Raw genomic sequence first — 18,543 nt, forward strand, 5'->3', positions numbered from 1 at the left:
AAAAATTAAGAAGTATGAGGCTTTGCTGCAGCGCTATTTAAGTCTGATCAAACAGGGGGAACTCGAGTCGCGTGTTTCACCCCCGCAAGAGACACGCGTCACTAAACAACCTGAGGAGGAGGAGGAGGAGGAGGAGCTGGATGAGACTGTGACAGAGGTCCTGAAGAATATCCCCTCCAGAGAGCGTAGAAACGCTGAATATATTATGAGGAAATTGTCGATGGGTGATACGCGCTGGAGTCCGTCGGGGGAATTTATTTACAAGGGGAAAGTCGTGAGGGGGTCTCACGCCATAGATCTTATGAAACATCTCGGATCCTCGTTCAAGAAATCGAGCCCCCCTACAGGCTGGGAGAAGTTCCTCAATACTTTACAGGAGCAGAACATTCCAGTGGCGTGTGTATCAAATCCACAAGCCCGCGAACAATTTTCAGAAGCTTAGAAAAGGACGGAGCAGCTCACCGGAATGAAATCCTTCTTTCAACCAAGTCGCCGGCCAGGAAGAAAACTTAAGAAAAAAAAGACTTCTAACGCTGGGAAGGTTTCTCGCCATAAAAGGAGGACGTGTGTGTCAAATAAAAACTGAGTGGATATTATGAACAAGATTTTTTAATACATTACCGTCAGACATGTTTTTTTTACCTTGTTACTATAAACACCGACTGAGACTAATCACCGGTCTTCATCACTTTTAATCGGCAGATGGTTAAAAACAACTTTCAACACTTCTTACTTAATAACGTTTTAAATTATGCAAACGCGATGAAACTTTAAAGGTATGTTCGGGAGACCATTTTCTACACATCTGGAACATTTTTTCACAAAAACACCACACATTAAAAAAAAAAAAAAAAAAAATCAAAGGTCAAAGGTCAACGGCTTCTTTCTGCGCTTAATAACGGCGTTTTTAAATTATGCAACGCGATAAAAATTTAAAGGTATGATCGGGAGAGCGTTCTCAACACATCCGGAGCATTTTTTCATGAAAAAACACACATAAAAAATTCAAGGTCAAAGGTCAAGGCTTCTTTCTACGAGTTTTAAATTATGCAAAACGCAAGAAAACTTTAAAGATATGATCAGGAGGCCGCTCTCACACATCCAACTCATTTTCAGGTGAAAAAAAACAAAAAAAAAAAAATTTAGGATTGAAGTTTAACAGGCCGTGACAATATTTAAACTCATAGGCCAGTCAATCTAGCAAATATTGAGGCTCAACCTGCAACTAATTCAACAGAAATGATTTCACCTGCAATAATTCAGGAAATGGGTCTCCAACAACATATTACAATTGTAGGAGTGTAAAAATGGGGATCATGGTAAATTATGCTAATTTATGTTAATTAGCTCGCAACAATTGGAAAATCTTTAAATACCCATAAACATCAAAAAATCACCCTATGAATGCAGTCAGGTGTCTAAACCTATGTTTGGGGGGCAAGGAATTCATTTTAGATGGTTTAAAGTGGACTGTCTACATTGCATTGTGGGAAATATGCAAATTACCATGAAAAAATGATAATTTTTTGATAAACCAAACATTTTTTGCCTATAAGTTAACATTTAAAATTTATTTTCAGGTTCATCATAATAAGTATTTCTGTAATAAAAATGTAGTTTTGATTCAATCAGTGTGTTAATTGTTGAAGGCACTAGCACCTGGAATGTAGTGTGCAAGTTATCATTAGTACCGGTAAGAAACCATGTGACATGGAGGAGGAGTGTGAATAAACTAAAAGTATGTGCCAGTTATGATTAATTTCTTTTTTTTTTCAAACGTTTTGTTGGTATTGGCTCCCCATGGGTTTAGCTTGCATGGTGCTGCCATCTGTGATTTTGATGGTGAATTAGTTTAAGACAATAGTTTAATTACATATACCAAATTGAAGAAAAAAAAATCAAAACAAGTCCGGTTACTTGGTCAAAGAATAGACCCTATTCATGGCCTAAACATGTAGACCATGCAGGTAAGCTTTAGATAGTGAAAACTGAAAGCATTAAATCTCAATCTAGGCATAATCTGTAGATCCAATTAAAAAACATGTGGTTTCAGCTCGAGATATATGGAAAGCCGCTTGTACATTAATCATGTAAAGGGAAAAGTTTATGTCAGATAGACATTTCATCCCCAGGAACGCCTTTGTTGCTTAAAAAGGATAAAACCATGAGCAATTTTGAGGCTGACAATGCAGCCTAAGCCTTGAATTATTCTTTGCTTATTTGTATCTGAATATAGCAAGTAAAATTCTGGAGTAAATAATAGCTGATGCTCTGTGGGACATCGTGAAGGAGTCACAACCAGAATCGGCTCCTACGTTGGATGGAGGAGCCTTGCTACAACGTTTGCCGTGGCGACGTGGAGATCTCTTTGAGACTATCTGACAGATGTACGTGGATTATGTTATGCGTAAATACAGTCAAGCCACGGTTGTCTTGATTGGGTATATGGATTTTCCCGTCCACAAGAGGCATACTGGAGGTCGCACCAGCCCAACTGTCCACTTCCATGGACAAACTATTCTCTGTTCAAAGAAAGAGGACTTCCTTAGGAACATGGAAAACAAGCAGCGTTTTATCAATATGCTTGGTAGTAAAGTAGAGAATGCAGGTTGCACTGTTCTATATGCAAAAGGAGATGCGGATACCATGATTGTCAAGGCAGCGGTTGAATGTTCTAAACAAATCAACATCATTGTTGTGGGAGATGACACTGACTTATTGGTGTTACTATGCTATCATTATGAGTTTAGTTCACACAATGTCTTTTTTCAACTAGAGCCTAAGGCCAACACTGCAAAGCACAAGGTTTGGGACCTAAGGAAAACAAAAACAGTTCTTGGTGATAAGGTCATACAGGTCATTCTTTTTGTCCATGCAATCCTTGGCTGTGATACGATATCCAGATTGCATGGACTTGGCAAAGCCTCAGCACTCAAGATGGTTACAAAGAATGAACAGTTGTCTTGCACATTTGTTCTGTGGTGATGCAGATACTACATCAAAGGAAGCCATAGTCAAGGCAGGAGAAGATGTTCTGGTCCATCTTTACAATGGGTCTGAGGAAGACAGCCTTGACAGCCTCCGCTACAAGCGGTTTTGTGAGAAAGTAAAATCAGGATCAAAGGCAGTGGAAGCAAAATGCCTCCCACCAACATTGGCAGCTTCACATTACCACAGTTTGAGAGTCTTTCTCCAAATAAATGTTTGGAAAGGAAACACCAGTCTACAGCCAGAGGAATGGGGCTGGAAAGAAAGTGGCGGGCAACTGCTACCTGTCACAAGTGATCTACCAGCAGCACCATCCAAACTCATTGAGCTATTTCGCTGTGACTGTAAAATGGGATGTAACACTATGAGGTGCACATGTCGTAAGCATGGACTAGAGTGTACATCTGCCTGTGGCAGCTGCAAGGGACTTGACTGCACAAACTCGCCCATGATAATTGAAACAGACACTGATGATGATGAAGTGTCTGATTAATAGACCAGAGCATGTGTTATTTTTACATTTTAGGAGGTTAAAACAAATTACGAAAGTAGCACATAACTGACTCTGATTCAGCTTTTAGAGTTAAACCTCCTTAATGAACACTTTCCCTGCAAACTGAGATCTTTTTGGCTACCAGAAAGCATGAGAAAGACATTTAAATGGTTAGTAATTATTTTCTAGCTGAAATTGAAGTAGTTCAGCAAATAATCTGAGATTTTCCAAGATATGGTTTGTAGAGCGTAATTTGCATATTTCCCACAATGCAATGCCAGTAATACTCTTGGAACCACCTGAAATTAATTAATTGACCCCGAAAACATAGGTTTAGACACCTTGACTGCATTCATAGGGTGATTTTTTGATGTTTTATGGGTATTTGAAGATTTTTCCATTGACGTGAGCTAATTAACATAAATTAGCATAATTTACCATGATCCCTAGTTTTCACGCTCCTACAATTTTAATATGTTGTTTGACACCCCTTTACTGAATGATTGCAAGTGGAATAATTTCTGTTGGAATTAGTTGCAGGTCATGTCACCATATTGACTGGCCTATCATGCAAAGGCCCTGCTAGCTGGTTACAGGAGGTATTGCACCTTTTCTTAAGGCAATAACGATATCTTTTCACAAAATCAGAAACCAAATCATCTTCACGATAGTATTTTCAGAGTATAAAGGCAGCACATCTTGGTACGACTTCCCGGCAGCTCTGTTATACAGATAATACACGCAGTGTTGTCCGCATACGTCCGATAGCTCATGTTGAAGCTGTTTGTTGTGATACAGAATGTTTTTAATCCCGGGGTGATTCTCCAGATACCGCAGGATGCTTGTAGGGTAGTATTCAACATCTGGGCTGAGGCTGAACGAGTCAAAAAATGTAGCTCGACCATTTTTTTCAACGGTGACCGCTAACCAGTGTTGCCCCGGTAAATGTCTCGGGTGGGTGTTTACAATAAAATATACGGGAGGGTTCGGGTTGATCCGGAATAACTCGTCAGATGCGAAAACACCGGCGAACAGGTCTCCTATTAAGCCCCTCATAACAGCGGCCAATTTCAGGGTGTTCATCAGTAAAAATGCGAATAGGGACGCACCCAGAATTTTCAGCTTGAAAGTGGAGGCCGCCGGCCCCATCAGGCAGAAAGCGTCGCTGGCTCAAATTAATTTAACTCTTAGATCAACATTATTCAGAAGAAGCCTTTCGCAAAAAAGTATGTCCACGTGCAGCGGGCCCTGAACTTGAAATTCACGCGATTCGGCGCTAAAGCACGCTCTGGCCACGAGGCCTTTATTCGGGCCCGGGTCATCCACGGCGGTCGAATTGTGGTGACCTAGGGTGTCTTTGTAAAACAATCAGCCGTGAACTGTGATTTCAGTGAAGCAGGCGAAAAGTTCAGCAGCGTCTCAATCATCGCCCTGTACGGGTGCATTGCGCTGGACTGGGAAATTAGTCGGTCACCAGAGTCACGTCGACTTGTGAGAAAATCGTGTTGAGAGGGTAATTTATTACCCCCACACGGGAGTCATTAGCCACGTCAGTCCTGTCGGCGTTTGTAATTTTCAATGGCAGATAAGCAGCGTATTATTGAGGTCTAAATACCTCTCACCATCTCCAGGGATAAAACATCGATAGGGCCCATGTCCGTAAGGGCGGATAATGGGCTGACCTCGACCTATTGGCTTTGCTCGATGGACAGCTGGGTCCCGGGGACAGCGAATAAATCCAACTTGCTCATGGTGCATTCGGGGGAATTATATCGCAAAGAGACATTGTTTAAGAGAAAATATCCCCGGACAACCTCCTCTTCTTATGCTTCTTTCGAACTGTTTCTGCTTTTTCCGGGGGTCTTTCGCTTTTTAAAAAACCTGTTTCCCCGGGGGGCGTTTCTGGGGCCTTCTTGAGGCACCATGATCCCGGACCCCGCTGCTGCTCGGGTTCCTGACTCCGTCCGACCCTCTCAACAACGCGGCTCACTACGTCGGAAGCGATGCTTCGAGCGGCGTTTTCAGGTGAGGTTTGGCGATTGTGTATCCTTGTTTAATCAGCGGCGACAAAATTGAACAGTTTCGAAAATATGTTCCCGAGCCCACGCCCGTACATAACAGGAGCGCGCTGGAAGCCGTGAAGGCCGTTCCGACTTGATTTTCATAGTAGGGCACAAATCTATAAATGTCGGCTTTGTGCGCTGCTCCAGACATTTTGTTACCCCGCCGGTATAATGTAATGTCACAATCACTTTACGTATGTGAAATTCACCGGTTGATCTTGATCGTTTTTGATTTCGATGTGTATCTTCTCAATATATCTTTTGGAGACCGGAATGTAATAAGCGGGGTTGAATTTCTTTGTAATTATTTCCCCGAAACGACCTTCAATTTCGAACGCTCGGAGGAGAGGAGCAAAGTGTCGCCCACCGTCTGAGGCTGTACAACATCTGTATAGCAGAAGAGATGAAACATCCCCGCTTTTATATCAGGGAAGTGGGAGAGCTCGTGACCCCGGGCCCGCATCCATTTATTAGGTTGTAACCCCAGCATGTTCGTCGTTGGGGTTCAAAATATACGTGGCAGGTGCCGTCTCCTTCCCACACAAACTTTTTTTGAATATCATCATATTTTAAAGACAACTTTGGATCTATATTCTTCAAGCGAGAGTTTATCTGCATTGCAATAAGCTCAAAGTTATCATAATATCCCGTCTCAAAAAAGTTGAGTGACGCTGATTATGTTCTTTGGCGGTAAGCCTGTAATTTTCTTCACCTGAAACATAGAGCAACGCTTTTCCGGAATATTTAACCAGGTGTGAGGATAAGAAATTTCCGTCAGCGCCACATCCCACTCTCCCTGTAGATCCAGGTGTCGAGCCAAGTCCACCTGGCAGCATGAAACTGTGTTACTGGGAATACTTTTAGGCTGGCGTTTGAAGGCAGAGTCACATAAAACCCGTGTTTCAGATACCAATCCATTTTTCATATGTCGGTTGAAGATAGATGTTGTCATATTTATATGGCCATCAGTTGGTCCGCAGGAACCCAGGAGTTAAATTTCTCGGGCCAATTCTTCCATCTGACGAATACAAATTTCTTCCCCTTGGTAAAACGTTCACGAATAATTTCTTGAACCTGATACGTTTTGTCTTTTGATATTTTAACCTTCTGCAATTCTGGTTCATAGAATGAACCTTCAATGATCTCGCCGTCAATCTTTCAATTTATAAACGGGCGGCGCACGATGTATACATTCTGACACCATGAACATTTCATCCGTAAAACTTTGTTGATATTTTTTAATCAAAAACTCCCCTGAGCTTGGAGACCCTGACTATATCGCCAACCTTATATTTAACTTCATAGGCCTTGTGCGTAGGATGCCCTGTACAAATTTTGAAACACTCCATCGGCATTTCGAGCGTTAACCTCATTCGGTCTCATCTTAATGCTTTTATGATAACTCTCGTTATAAGCCACGAGTAAAGATGGTAAGACGTCGATGTATCTTCGTGTGTTTTTAGCAGTAAAATATCTCCACATTCTAGTCTTCAACGTGTGTGCGATTAAACCTCTCAACAACCGAGGCTTTCAGATCACTGGCCGTGGCAAATGTAGAATCCTGTGTTTTTTTCATTAAATCTTTGAACAGTTTGTTAAAAAACTCTTTCCCCGCATCAGTCTGCAGCTTCAGAGGCACCCCGCTGTGTTTTAAGATCGAGGCAAAGGCCTGTGAGACTTTGCACCCTTGCTTCGACTTCAGGGCTCTGGCATACCGTTTTTTTGAGAAGATATCGATTACGGTCAGCAGGTACTTGTACATTATTATCATTAAAATCTGATAATCCCTGCATGTCGCATAAATCTGCCTGAAATTGGTTAAGCGGGTTTGTGACAAATACTCTATTTCTTGGAAAATGCGTCCTGGCAGGTTTGTGTAATGTGTATGCATCTTCCTCCGACAGGAAATCTCTGATATGTTTCATATGAATTTTAAGATCCGAGTTGATCACGCAGAGCCCTGCATAAACGCTCCGGTCCTCCAAAACTCCCCGGATTTGACGGGCTATAATACAATTCCCTCATTAAATTCTCATCACCCATCTTTTAAGCCAGATGTTTTCAGAATGATGAAACAGATAGTCCTTGTTCATTTTTATATGTTTTAGCGAGCATAAATATTCATCTTTTGTTTTAAATAGCCGCTCTTGGAAACATAATATTTTTTAAATGAACTCCGATTCAGAACCGCGGACAGCGCTCACAGATCAGCGTTGGCCTTTTAATAAGAGTGTTTTAAAGCCCCCGCATAATTCAAATGAGAACCTTTTTTTCCACAAAAACCTCCTTTGAAAAACAATTTACCCTTTTCAACTGTTGGGAAAGTGTAGTGACACGGACCCACAACAGGGGGCGCAAATGAACGGTCAATAGATGAGCCAAAAGGTAACAATTTAATGTGTGAATGTGCACAATGATTATACAGACAATCACAGAATCTGATAGCAGTCAATACACCAAGGTGACGTGTGGGCAGGCTCGAGGATAGAAGACATCTGTCCTGAGAAGAGCCGGGACCACACGATTTCCACCGCCACACAACCTGGTGAATACTGGAGCCGCCAAGTCCCGAATTCCCAGGTGATCACCGTCCCCGACTGTCGGATCTGGTACTGCTGGCGAGGAGCACAAACAGTGAGATGTGGGTGTGTGCACACCCAGTAACAAAAACAGAAGGAGGAAAGTCACCTCCACCTCTAATCACACACTCGTGCAGCTCCTGTTAAACCACTTATCTGGTTTGGGTGTGAAGCGAAGCCGTCGCTGTTCACACCAAACGCCAATCCAGCAGATAAGGCACACCACAGGAAAACGGCTGCAAAAGAGTTCAGACTATGACACAGTTTTAGATACAGCAGAGAATTACCTTCACAGGTAGATGATATCTCGGCAATGAGGTGGAGAGATGACATCCGGTCTTTATGTAGTGAGACGATGTAGTGTAGATGGGTGACAGCTGTCAAGAGATAATGAGTGACAGCTGTCACCCCCGGTTGTGTCCGTGGCGGCAGCGCCCTCTCAGTGCCTGAAGCCCGCACTTCAGGCAGGGCGCCCTCTGGTGGTGGTCCAGCAGTACCTCCTCTTCTGGCGGCCCACACAACATCAACAATATTATAGAAAAGAACTCAGGCCGTATAAGTTTTAGAATATGTGGTTATTACATTCACACACACAGACAAAAAAAGCAACTGTTCATGTTTATTAAACTCAGGTACACGAAGGAAAAAAGTACGTTTATTAAACTCAGGTACATGAAGAAAAAGTATACATTCACGTACAAAGCTGGAAAACTCTGAGTAATACATCTCCCCCGCATTTACGGTTTATCTCAGTATTCAGCTGTAAAAGTGTAGGAAAAATCTCGCGTCTCGACAGTTTCAGTTGTTTCACCCGGCACTCCATCACATCCACAAACAGAGCGTATAATGTAAAGATGTGCAGCAGATTACACCGTGTAAAATCGTCAGTGGTCAAAACAGAGATTTTCAGTAATACACTGTACAGAGATTTTTCAGATGAATGGTGAGCTGTATTGCGGATATGTTCTGTCCGACTCCGGGTCCGAGACGACGTCTGATAACGTCGAAGACCCGTTCCATAACGCCTGAAGGCGGGCTGTCAGGGCTCTCCAGCCTGCGAATGACCGCCTGCTCCAGCATATATGAGAGCCACGTATAATATAAACTCCCGCAGGCTTTGAAAGAGACTCATCAGACAATTACCCATGACTGTAAACGATATAATGATGATATTTTTAAAAATGCAGGTTTTTTTCAGTCGTCGGGATTATAGACATCTGCCAGGTTGAGGCAGGCGTCTTCACCGAGACATGTGTACAGCTCGTTGATCTTTGTTTCAAAATTATCACTGTATTTCAGCTCAGTGAGGATGTTCTCCCACCGCACCCTGGACCCTCGCCGCCGATAGATTGAGGAAACGCTGAGTTAGGAGTTTTACCACAGCTGGTATGAAGGTTGGCGTCCAGAGTCTTTTCATTAATTTCTCAAAATGTCCGGTAAAGAAATAATTCATTTAACAGCTCCAGACACTCGTGCTGTCGCTGGCTGGGATGATCGATCTCACACCCGTAACAGAGTCTCTGTCTGTAACTTTTGATCACAGCCAGAAGTAAGTGGGCCACGCCAACTTTCACCGTTTTCAGGAATTCCTCTGGACAGGAACCGTCTGGCCGGTCTGATATGTAAGATGTGGCGTATTTCTCACCCCCGCTCGACATCTTTGTACCTCCTCCGGACGCCTGGCCGCCGTGACAGCGGGAAGAGAGCACACATCTTCACGGCGTAGAAAGTGGCTGGAAGGATGGATCTCTCCCCAGACCGGTCCGAGCTGAACTGACCACGGGAGTCGAACCCACCGCGGGCCCGCAAAGCCTTGTGCTCCTGCTTCACGACCGGTTCGGTTGTTGAATAAGCGGGGTGGTCTCAGCCAGGGCTGCCCCGGGCTTGGGGGCTCTCTGCCGCAGGGGTAGCCACAATCGCAAGTGATGTCGTCGTCCAGTTCGATGGGTGAGGCTGAGGAGTTCATGCTGCTAGTCGCCGTCCGGTGCTTAAATGAGTTCTGACACGCCGCTTTTTATAGAAATGTCTGTAAATGCGGGGAGGAGCTACGGCTGAGTTTTTTTAAGTAAAAAGAGGCGATAATTTTTTTCTGACCTCAATCACGTCTCTCCAGGCCAGACACCTTGTAAAAAGGCTGTTATCTTTTGGTGCAGGTGTTGAACAACTTGTTCCAGCTCTCAGCCGAAGCAGTGAGGGATCTGACACATCCGGCGGCACTAATTCTCTCCAATTTAATTTTGCCCTCAGATCCGGCGTCAGAAGCTCGCCGGTGAAATATCACCCTGTAGGTCGGGCCCTGGTGGCTGAGCCAAGTGATTTGAAAATGACGTTCTCTTTTCTGGCGTTCAATCTCCTGGGGCTCGGGGTTTCACCGTGTCATGAATCATTGTCCTGCAGCCGCGAAAACACTCCCCAGTCGGTGGAATCAAGTGCCACCCTCGGGGTTCTCGAGTGGCAGTTTCGCCCTCAGCCAGGCAAAAAAACTTACGGCGAAATAATAAGGATCGAACGTGTAAGATAGACGTTCGGTCACCTCCAGGCTGTATGTCAGATCTCCGCGGGTATCAGCTTGGCTCAAGAGGCTGACATACATCTCACTCTTTTTGGAGCGAGGGCCCCGTTGGAGGTTGAGGTGATGGTTCACGGGCGTCCACAGAGGTAACAAAGGATCGGAGTTCGTCCAGCCATGCTGAGTGCTTCATCTCAGACGGTTTATGCGAAAAGAGGATTTTTAAACCCTGTCTTCAGACAGAGTCGTCACAGGGTGGATTAATTTACTGCTGCGGATGGAGACGTTGCAGTCATTGATCAGGTAATTTAGCGATGAGGGGGGAGAGTTACGCGGTTCAGCGCCCCCAATACAGGGCCGCGAGGTCGCTGGACAGACGATATTTTCTCCCTCAGAAATATTTTGCCCTGTTTTCTTTAAAACAGAAAACAGCTGACGAAAAAAACTTACTGGCGCCTTTTGCTCCAAAAAAAAAAAAAAAAAACACCCCCTCCCGCTCTACCATCTGCGCTGACCACCCAGCACACCACACACGCACGCTGCGCGCGCGAGCACACACACACACACACACACACACACACACACAGACAGTTCTAACCTCTGCAACAGGTATTACAGCCACGGGGTCATGTTCCGGTGAGAGGCCTCTTGTTTCAGTGAGAGGCTATTTCTTTAATTATTCCAAGAGGAAAAAAAAAGCTTTTTTATTTTAATCGTCTAATAGGTAATACCGTTAGAATTACAATTATTAATGAGGTATTAAATATTCACATTTAATTAAAGCATAACCTCAGTATTTCTGTGATTAGTAAATTAAAAGAAATCCTTAAGAATTAAAAATATTAAAGGGGTATTAAAATATTCACGTCTAATCAGTAAATTGAAGAAACCCTCCCATATTATGTAAAAGATACGGTATTTTTAATCGTTCTTAAATTCAGGATTAAAAAAACAGAAAAGGACATGCTTTAATTTAAGAATTAAAAAAATATTAAAGGGGGTATTAAAATATTAGACACTGTTTTAGATATTTGTGTTTAATTATTTCATAATTAGATAATTCTTTAATTAATACAAGAAAAAGACACAGGTATTTTTTAATCTTTTAATTCAAGAAATAAAAGGATATTAAAATATTAGACGCAGGTGGGAGGGTGCGGGGAGGTGGGGCTTGGAGGCGGGGCTAGGAGGCAGGGCTAGAAGGTGGGGCTTGGGGTGGGGCTAGGAGCGGGGCTTGGGGTGACCTTTGACCTTTGACCTAGGTCATAAATCAAGGGGCCAAGCCTTTGATGTGACTTAAGGTGGGTTAGTTTTCTCTCTGCCGTGACACCACTTTTTCCAGAATTTTAGAGCAAAATGATAGATTTGATATTGACCGATAGTTTTTCAATACACTAGGGTCAAGATTAGGTTTCTTAAGTAATGGTTTAATCACTGCAGAATTGAAAATTTAGGAACAGACCCAGAAGTTAAAGTAAGATTAATAATTTCCAGCAAAGTCGGCCCAAGAGTGGACCACAGGTCCTTAAAAGTTTTGTTGGTATAGGATCAAATAAACAGGTTGTGCTTTTTGTTGACATTATGAGTTTCATCAGGATGCCTAGTGAGATAATATCAAATTCTGTAAATCTAGGTAATACCTCAGTAATGGCACCCACCTCAATAGAAGGGTGTAGTGGCTGGGTTAAGGCATGCCGGGATATGTTTAACCTAATGTCTTCAATTTTCTTCTCAAAGTAATCCAGGAAATGTTGTGCTGTAAAAGGAGAGCGAACTTCAGTCTTAGTTGAGGAGTTAATGCATCGCTGTAGTGATATACAGTGATGCCGGTAACGCGTTACTAAGTAACGCGTTACTCTAATCTGACCACTTTTTTTAGTAACGAGTAATCTAACGCATTAATCTTTCCAAATCAGTAATCAGATTAAAGTTACTTCTCCATGTCACTGTGCGTTACTATTATTTTTCATTGTGGGTCGACAGCAGCATTAAACTTGGTCTGTGGGCAGGAGGTCGGGGTTCGACTGAACTGCCCACTTTAAGTGAGCTGTGAGCTTTTCATCCACGGTTTTTTGCAGCTGCTCGACTCGTCCTCACCTCTTAAAGCGCGGTGATCAGGACACCTGCACTGAGCTTTACAAAGACATTTTTATACTGTTTATCCTCCTTTATTTAGAATTCTGAGCTGAGCCGCTCTGTATCTGCACGTTAAAACAGCTGATCCTCCGCGACGTGTCAACAACTCACACTATTTTCCACTCAAATGCACCTAAACTCTCTTTCTGAGGACCACATGATGTGAAAACACAATAAAACTTTCTTACCTGTAAATCTGGTCACGTTTTCTGCATAAATAATGTTATCCATTCTTTGTGCTCAAACGCCAAAGTAGGGGCGAATCCAGATGGAATGGGGGCGTGGGGCAGGGATGTGCCCCCCCACAACACCCCTAGATTAAAGGTCCAGTTTTGAAGCCTTTTTTTTACTACAACTACTAATACTACTTAAATAATACTAATTTCGACAAGTAAAATATTTAGAGAGAATTTAAATGTTAGAAAAATGTTAGAATTTAATAGTTACATTTATAAACAATGTAGGTTCGAAATTGCAAGTTTTACTGTTACAGTGCTGTCAACAGTTAAATATGAGGTCAAGAAAGATTATTTTACTTTTTATAAAACAAGTATTTATTTTCATTGAAGTCAAGAAAGGGTGACTATAAAGTAAGTTTTGGCAAAACAGGTATCATTGTCATGTTGAGGTGGCAGAGGGTTGTTGTCGGCAGTTGGGAAAAGTAACTAAAAATAACTAGTAATCTAACTTAGTTACTTTTACAATTGAGTAATCAGTAAAGTAACTAAGTTACTTTTTCAAGGAGTAATCAGTAATCAGTAATTGGATTACTTTTTCAAAGTAACTGTGGCAACAGTGGTGATATAAGGTTGTTGTTCCACTAAACACAGCAGCGAAACTGTAAACTTAATAATGAGTGATCAGAGACTCACTTTAGTGTTGGCATGATGTCAATATTCGTGACGGCAATACCATGTGCAAGAATCAAATCCAGGGTATTTCCACTAATGTGCGTCGAGTCCGAAATCCTAATGCATCCACAATTTCCAGAAATGAGTTGCAGAGGGGATCAGAAGGCCTATTTATATGAACATTAAAGTCACGAATGATCAGAATGTTATCTGCAGAATGCACCAAATTCATCTAAGAATTCAGAATATGGGCCAGGAGGCTTATTTACAGTGACAAAGTAATACGGCTGATTTTTATACTTCTGACCTTTGCAATGTGTAATATCCTGAGCAGAGCGGAGAATCAGATGGTCAAATGAGTTATATTTGTGATCCCCAACAGCTAATAAGCTAAACCTAGATTTATAAATAAGAGCAACACCCCCCTTGCTTTGCATCACAAGGGACGTGACTAAATGCATATGCTGGTGGGCAGGCCTCATTTAACGGGAGGACAGCTGTAGGTTTAAGCCAGGTTTCACATAACCCAATCATATCTAAGTGATGATCAATAATTAGATCATTAATCAACAGTGATTTTGAGGACAGTGATCTTATGTTAATGAGACCCAGTCTAAGGACCTCAGTGGGGACAGTTGAACTGTTTGGATTTAGGGGTGGTTCCAGAGTAGCATATATAAGATGCCAAGAAGTAGGTTTACGTTTGAGACATTCCACATGCGTTGTAGGTAGCAGACATGAAATCTTTGCTATTGCTGGAACAACCACTGGACCATCCTCAATTTCAACATCATCCAATGTAGTAATTAATGGGTATTAAGTTTGTAAAGCATATCCCTCTATGATTTTTATGGACATGTCTACAGAAGCAGGCCACAATCTCAACTTGTTGAATTTCCCTCCCTGGCAGATAAACTGCACTATCACCATAGTGGATTGACTGGACTAATTTCCCCGCTAAGCTAATGGATTTCAAACCCACATTTGTCATAAGCCTTGCAGGGTCTTTAATCACCTGCTCCGTGGCCTGCTGTAAATTCCTAATGTTACTCTCCCTGTAGAGCTCTATCTATGTTCGCAGACAAGATAGCGGTGACTTCCGCAGCAGGGTGGAGGCTGTCCGGCATCAGCAAGCCATGGCAGCCCCAGAACGAAGGCCAGAAAAGCAACGGAATTACTTTTCAGTCTTAAGCAGATGACAGCGCTCAGCTCTACATGCCAACGAATGGAAATAGTGTCTCTGCAAATATGATTTTAGATGATTGTCTGGATTCAATGAAAAACTGCACAAAGACAAAGACTGAGATGGTCATCACTGATCCTGCGTGACACAGACACAATTATGAAATGTTTACACTGCCGCTGGACTCATGTGGCAATCAAAAAAGTCACCAAGAAAAACAAAGAAAAATCAGCCCCGGTGCTCCCGTCAAGAAATGATTCAAATTTTCGTGACAGAGTTTTTTTAAAACTCACTATTACTAACCCTACTCCTACCCCAACCCTAACCATATCCACCCCAACCCCCCACTTCACTTTTAATTTCATGCTGCCTTCATGGAATGTATTAGAATGAATTTGTGCTGCCGTGACAAAATGAGGTGCTTTTCATGACATATCATGAACCAATAGATTAAGGATTAAGGAATGACGGTGGAACTGTTTCTCCCAACCAAGACACAATAAAAACATATAAAGTTGAATCTGGAGGTTAATTAAACAGAGCTCCATTCTAACCTGAATAACAGTGACCTGTCTGCACTACTGGGAACACTGGCTAACTGGTTTTAAGGCTGAACAATGTGGACAAAGAAGTAGGTGCATAACATCATAAAGATGTTGCAGTGATCTGCAGTGTGGTGGAGTGTTTTGCAGTCTTCTGCAGTACAACATAGTATTGGCTGAAGTACCTTCTGTCTCCCTGTTCTTCTGGTGCCCTGATCCTTTTTTCGTCATGCTGGGAATGGTCTGGTCTTCTCTGGGACTGGGTGGTATCTGTGACCCAATCAACACGTTCTGGGTGGAGGAGGGTGAGGTCACTGAGTTTCGTCAGTCCCTCCTGAGTCACCTGCATGGACGATGATAGCCTGCGGGTGCGCCTCCTGCAGTCAAAGTCTCATATGGTGGTGGCCTCTTCAGGTTGACCGAGTTAAAGAATGACCATGCTGACAGGGGAAGGGCATGCTGACTGGCTGCGTGGGTAAACGGAGCCATATGGGAGGAGCTTGAGGAAAGGGGCGGAGCAGATGAGCGTCCTGATGATGTGATGGTGTGACTGGAGGGAAATTCTTGGCCTCTCTCTTGATCTCGTTTCCTTCCAGTGTTGCTGGACTTCAGCTGGTCCTGATTTGATGGCGCCAACGTGCTCCACATGGGGAGCCGGAAGACGTCCAGGTGGGGTCAGAGGCGACTCATCAGAATTTGGGTGAGCACTGAGTGGGTGCAGAGGGAAAGATGAGGAGTGGTGGATGGTGTGCAAGAAGATTGGGGAAGGGTGGAGGGATATTACAACTGGATCCATGCCAAGTGGATGACCAGGAATCAGGAACCATGATGGCAGGATTACTGTCCAATCCTGGGTCTTGCAGAAACTCTTCTGGGACAGGATATTTCATCTCCTCATAGACGGACTCATTTTGGTCATCCTCTTGACTGTCTTGTCCTTTGAGGTCCTGCAGGATGTTTCCTACCATCTCAATGTAACTGGTTCATCATCATCCGTGTCTTGAGATGCTGGACTCTGACTCTGGGAAGAAGATTTTTCCAATTGCAGTGAGCACTTCCTGTTTCCATAGTTATGGATGTAGGACTCATCAAATGAGGAGCTCAGCTGGGTGTTGGGGTTCCTTCTGGGTTTAGGAGGAGGTATTTTCTTGAATTCCTCAGAGTTAAGATGAGATCTAGCTGCAGCAAAACAAACAAACAAAGATTTGTTCTGATACTTCTCTTTGTCAAATACTCAACAAACAAAACCCAATACAACAATCAAACAGGTCAGCTCAGATCTGGGAGCATGCACTGGCCCCACACATTGCTTCTTCCACAACACTAAAGTACTGCTTTGAGTCATGGATGGCAACCACCCAGGCAGACAACCAGAAATTGCTCTCCCTCTCCCCTCAAAACCAGTTGTCTATCCACTGCAGCCAAGTGAAATGTTGGCATGTCCTTGACAGCGGTCCTCAAGGCTGAGGCACCTGCCTGCTATCATGACCAGAGAAACTCACCACATGGACAAAGGGTGATGTTTCCTCAAAATGTCAGTGATCCTCATCACCTGGGTCTTACTAAAAAAGACAGGTTTAGTCGGTCTCAGGGGCAGCTGGTCACTAGAGGATGGTAGGGTGCTTCCCCACCAAAATATTGAGAAAAGCAAGGTACCAAAGGTACCCCAACAACCTTCCATTCAGCTAAGTGAGGTCCGCCCCTGCAGGTCACGTTATTTTATACATATCATTTCATAGGCCGTCCTTTGTTATTTCTGAATAAAATAGTGTTGTCCAGGTCCTCAAGATTTAAGATTCAAGCAACTTTATTGATTCCTTAGAAGGGCAATTCATCTTCACACCCAATTACCTCAAACAAAAATACAGCAATTAATCCACAATATTACCAGTTGAACATAATAATGGCACACATTAGAATTAAAAACAATCGCACATATAAATTGGATTTGTTTCATGAAAATTCAGTAAGGTATATCTTATATATTATATTCCAATTCTAAGGTGGAACTATGCTAGTATACTAAGGTATATCTAAATATCTAAAAAGAAAGAGTAAAATAGAAGAGTAGAAAGAGTAGAGTAGAGGCACTTAGGTGCCTGGTCCCGAGAACCAGGGATGGTAGGTTGAAAAGTCTTTTTTTATCCCATGGGAACTCTCCCTACCCACCCAAGTGGCTCAAGAAAAAAGTATATATAATGATAATAAATATAAGGACATAAGAAAGATAAGACATCATATATATAACTATATTTAAATATTAAGGGTAATAAACAACATATAGCATAAATATGGTACTATATAATGTACAGGAGTAGGTATTAAATCTAAATAATAATACAGAAGATTTGGTCATGGCCATGGTATTTTATTATAGAAACAGAAGCTATGATGTAATGTGTATTGTTATCTATCTAAAGTAACTCTGCTAGCGTACTATAGGAAAATAAAAAGCATAATCTATATGCTATCAATGGAAATCTAAGAACTAAGGTACTATAGTTCATATCTTTAAAAAGAACATAAACTGATGAGTCATTAAAAAATCTACCCCATGTAAAATAAAAATTTTAAATAATGAAATAAGCTAGTTATAGTTGGAAGAGCTAAATTAGCCATTAATAAGCTAACCTTACCTAGCAAACTAACAAAGATAAACAAAAACAGTAATTACTGTATAAAGTATAATAGCTTAGGTTAAACCTACAATAACAGTATTAACAAATACATATAAAATAAATGTGGACAAAAGTATGAATTAATGTGGGTTTTAATAGAAAAGAAACAAATTATTTTGTAAGCTACGATAAACGGTGCTACAGCCAGCTAGATAAGCTAACGTTAGCTGTTAGGTATAACTAATTGTACCCCACTCCTCCATTATTTCCATAAATAGAATAATATTAAAAAGGGGGGAACAAGAAAAAGTAAAGCATGTTGAAATGTATATGGAGACATGATATAAATACCTTAGTGAAGGATATAAAGGTGGAATATTCCCGGTTAAAGAGAGCTCTGGCTCGGGCTGCAGCATCATGTAGGCCAATTTAGCCTATAACTAACATGACGGAGGGGGATAAATTGCAGGTAAGCTAATGAACATATATGTAGCTAACATAACAGTAGTAAGTGTTGTGAAAGTGTAGGAACACGACCCACAACAGGGGGGCGCAATGAACGGACAAGGAGGAAGATAAAT

The 18,543-nt window shown here is 42.3% G+C and overlaps 1 pseudogene; it reads right to left on the bottom strand.

Moving 5' to 3' along the window:
• Positions 1-18,543, bottom strand: part of LOC117509058 — a 113,511-nt pseudogene that overhangs the window by 91,899 nt on the left and 3,069 nt on the right.

Source organism: Thalassophryne amazonica, chromosome 4 (genome assembly GCF_902500255.1).
Source record: "Thalassophryne amazonica chromosome 4, fThaAma1.1, whole genome shotgun sequence".
Taxonomy (NCBI): domain Eukaryota; kingdom Metazoa; phylum Chordata; class Actinopteri; order Batrachoidiformes; family Batrachoididae; genus Thalassophryne; species Thalassophryne amazonica.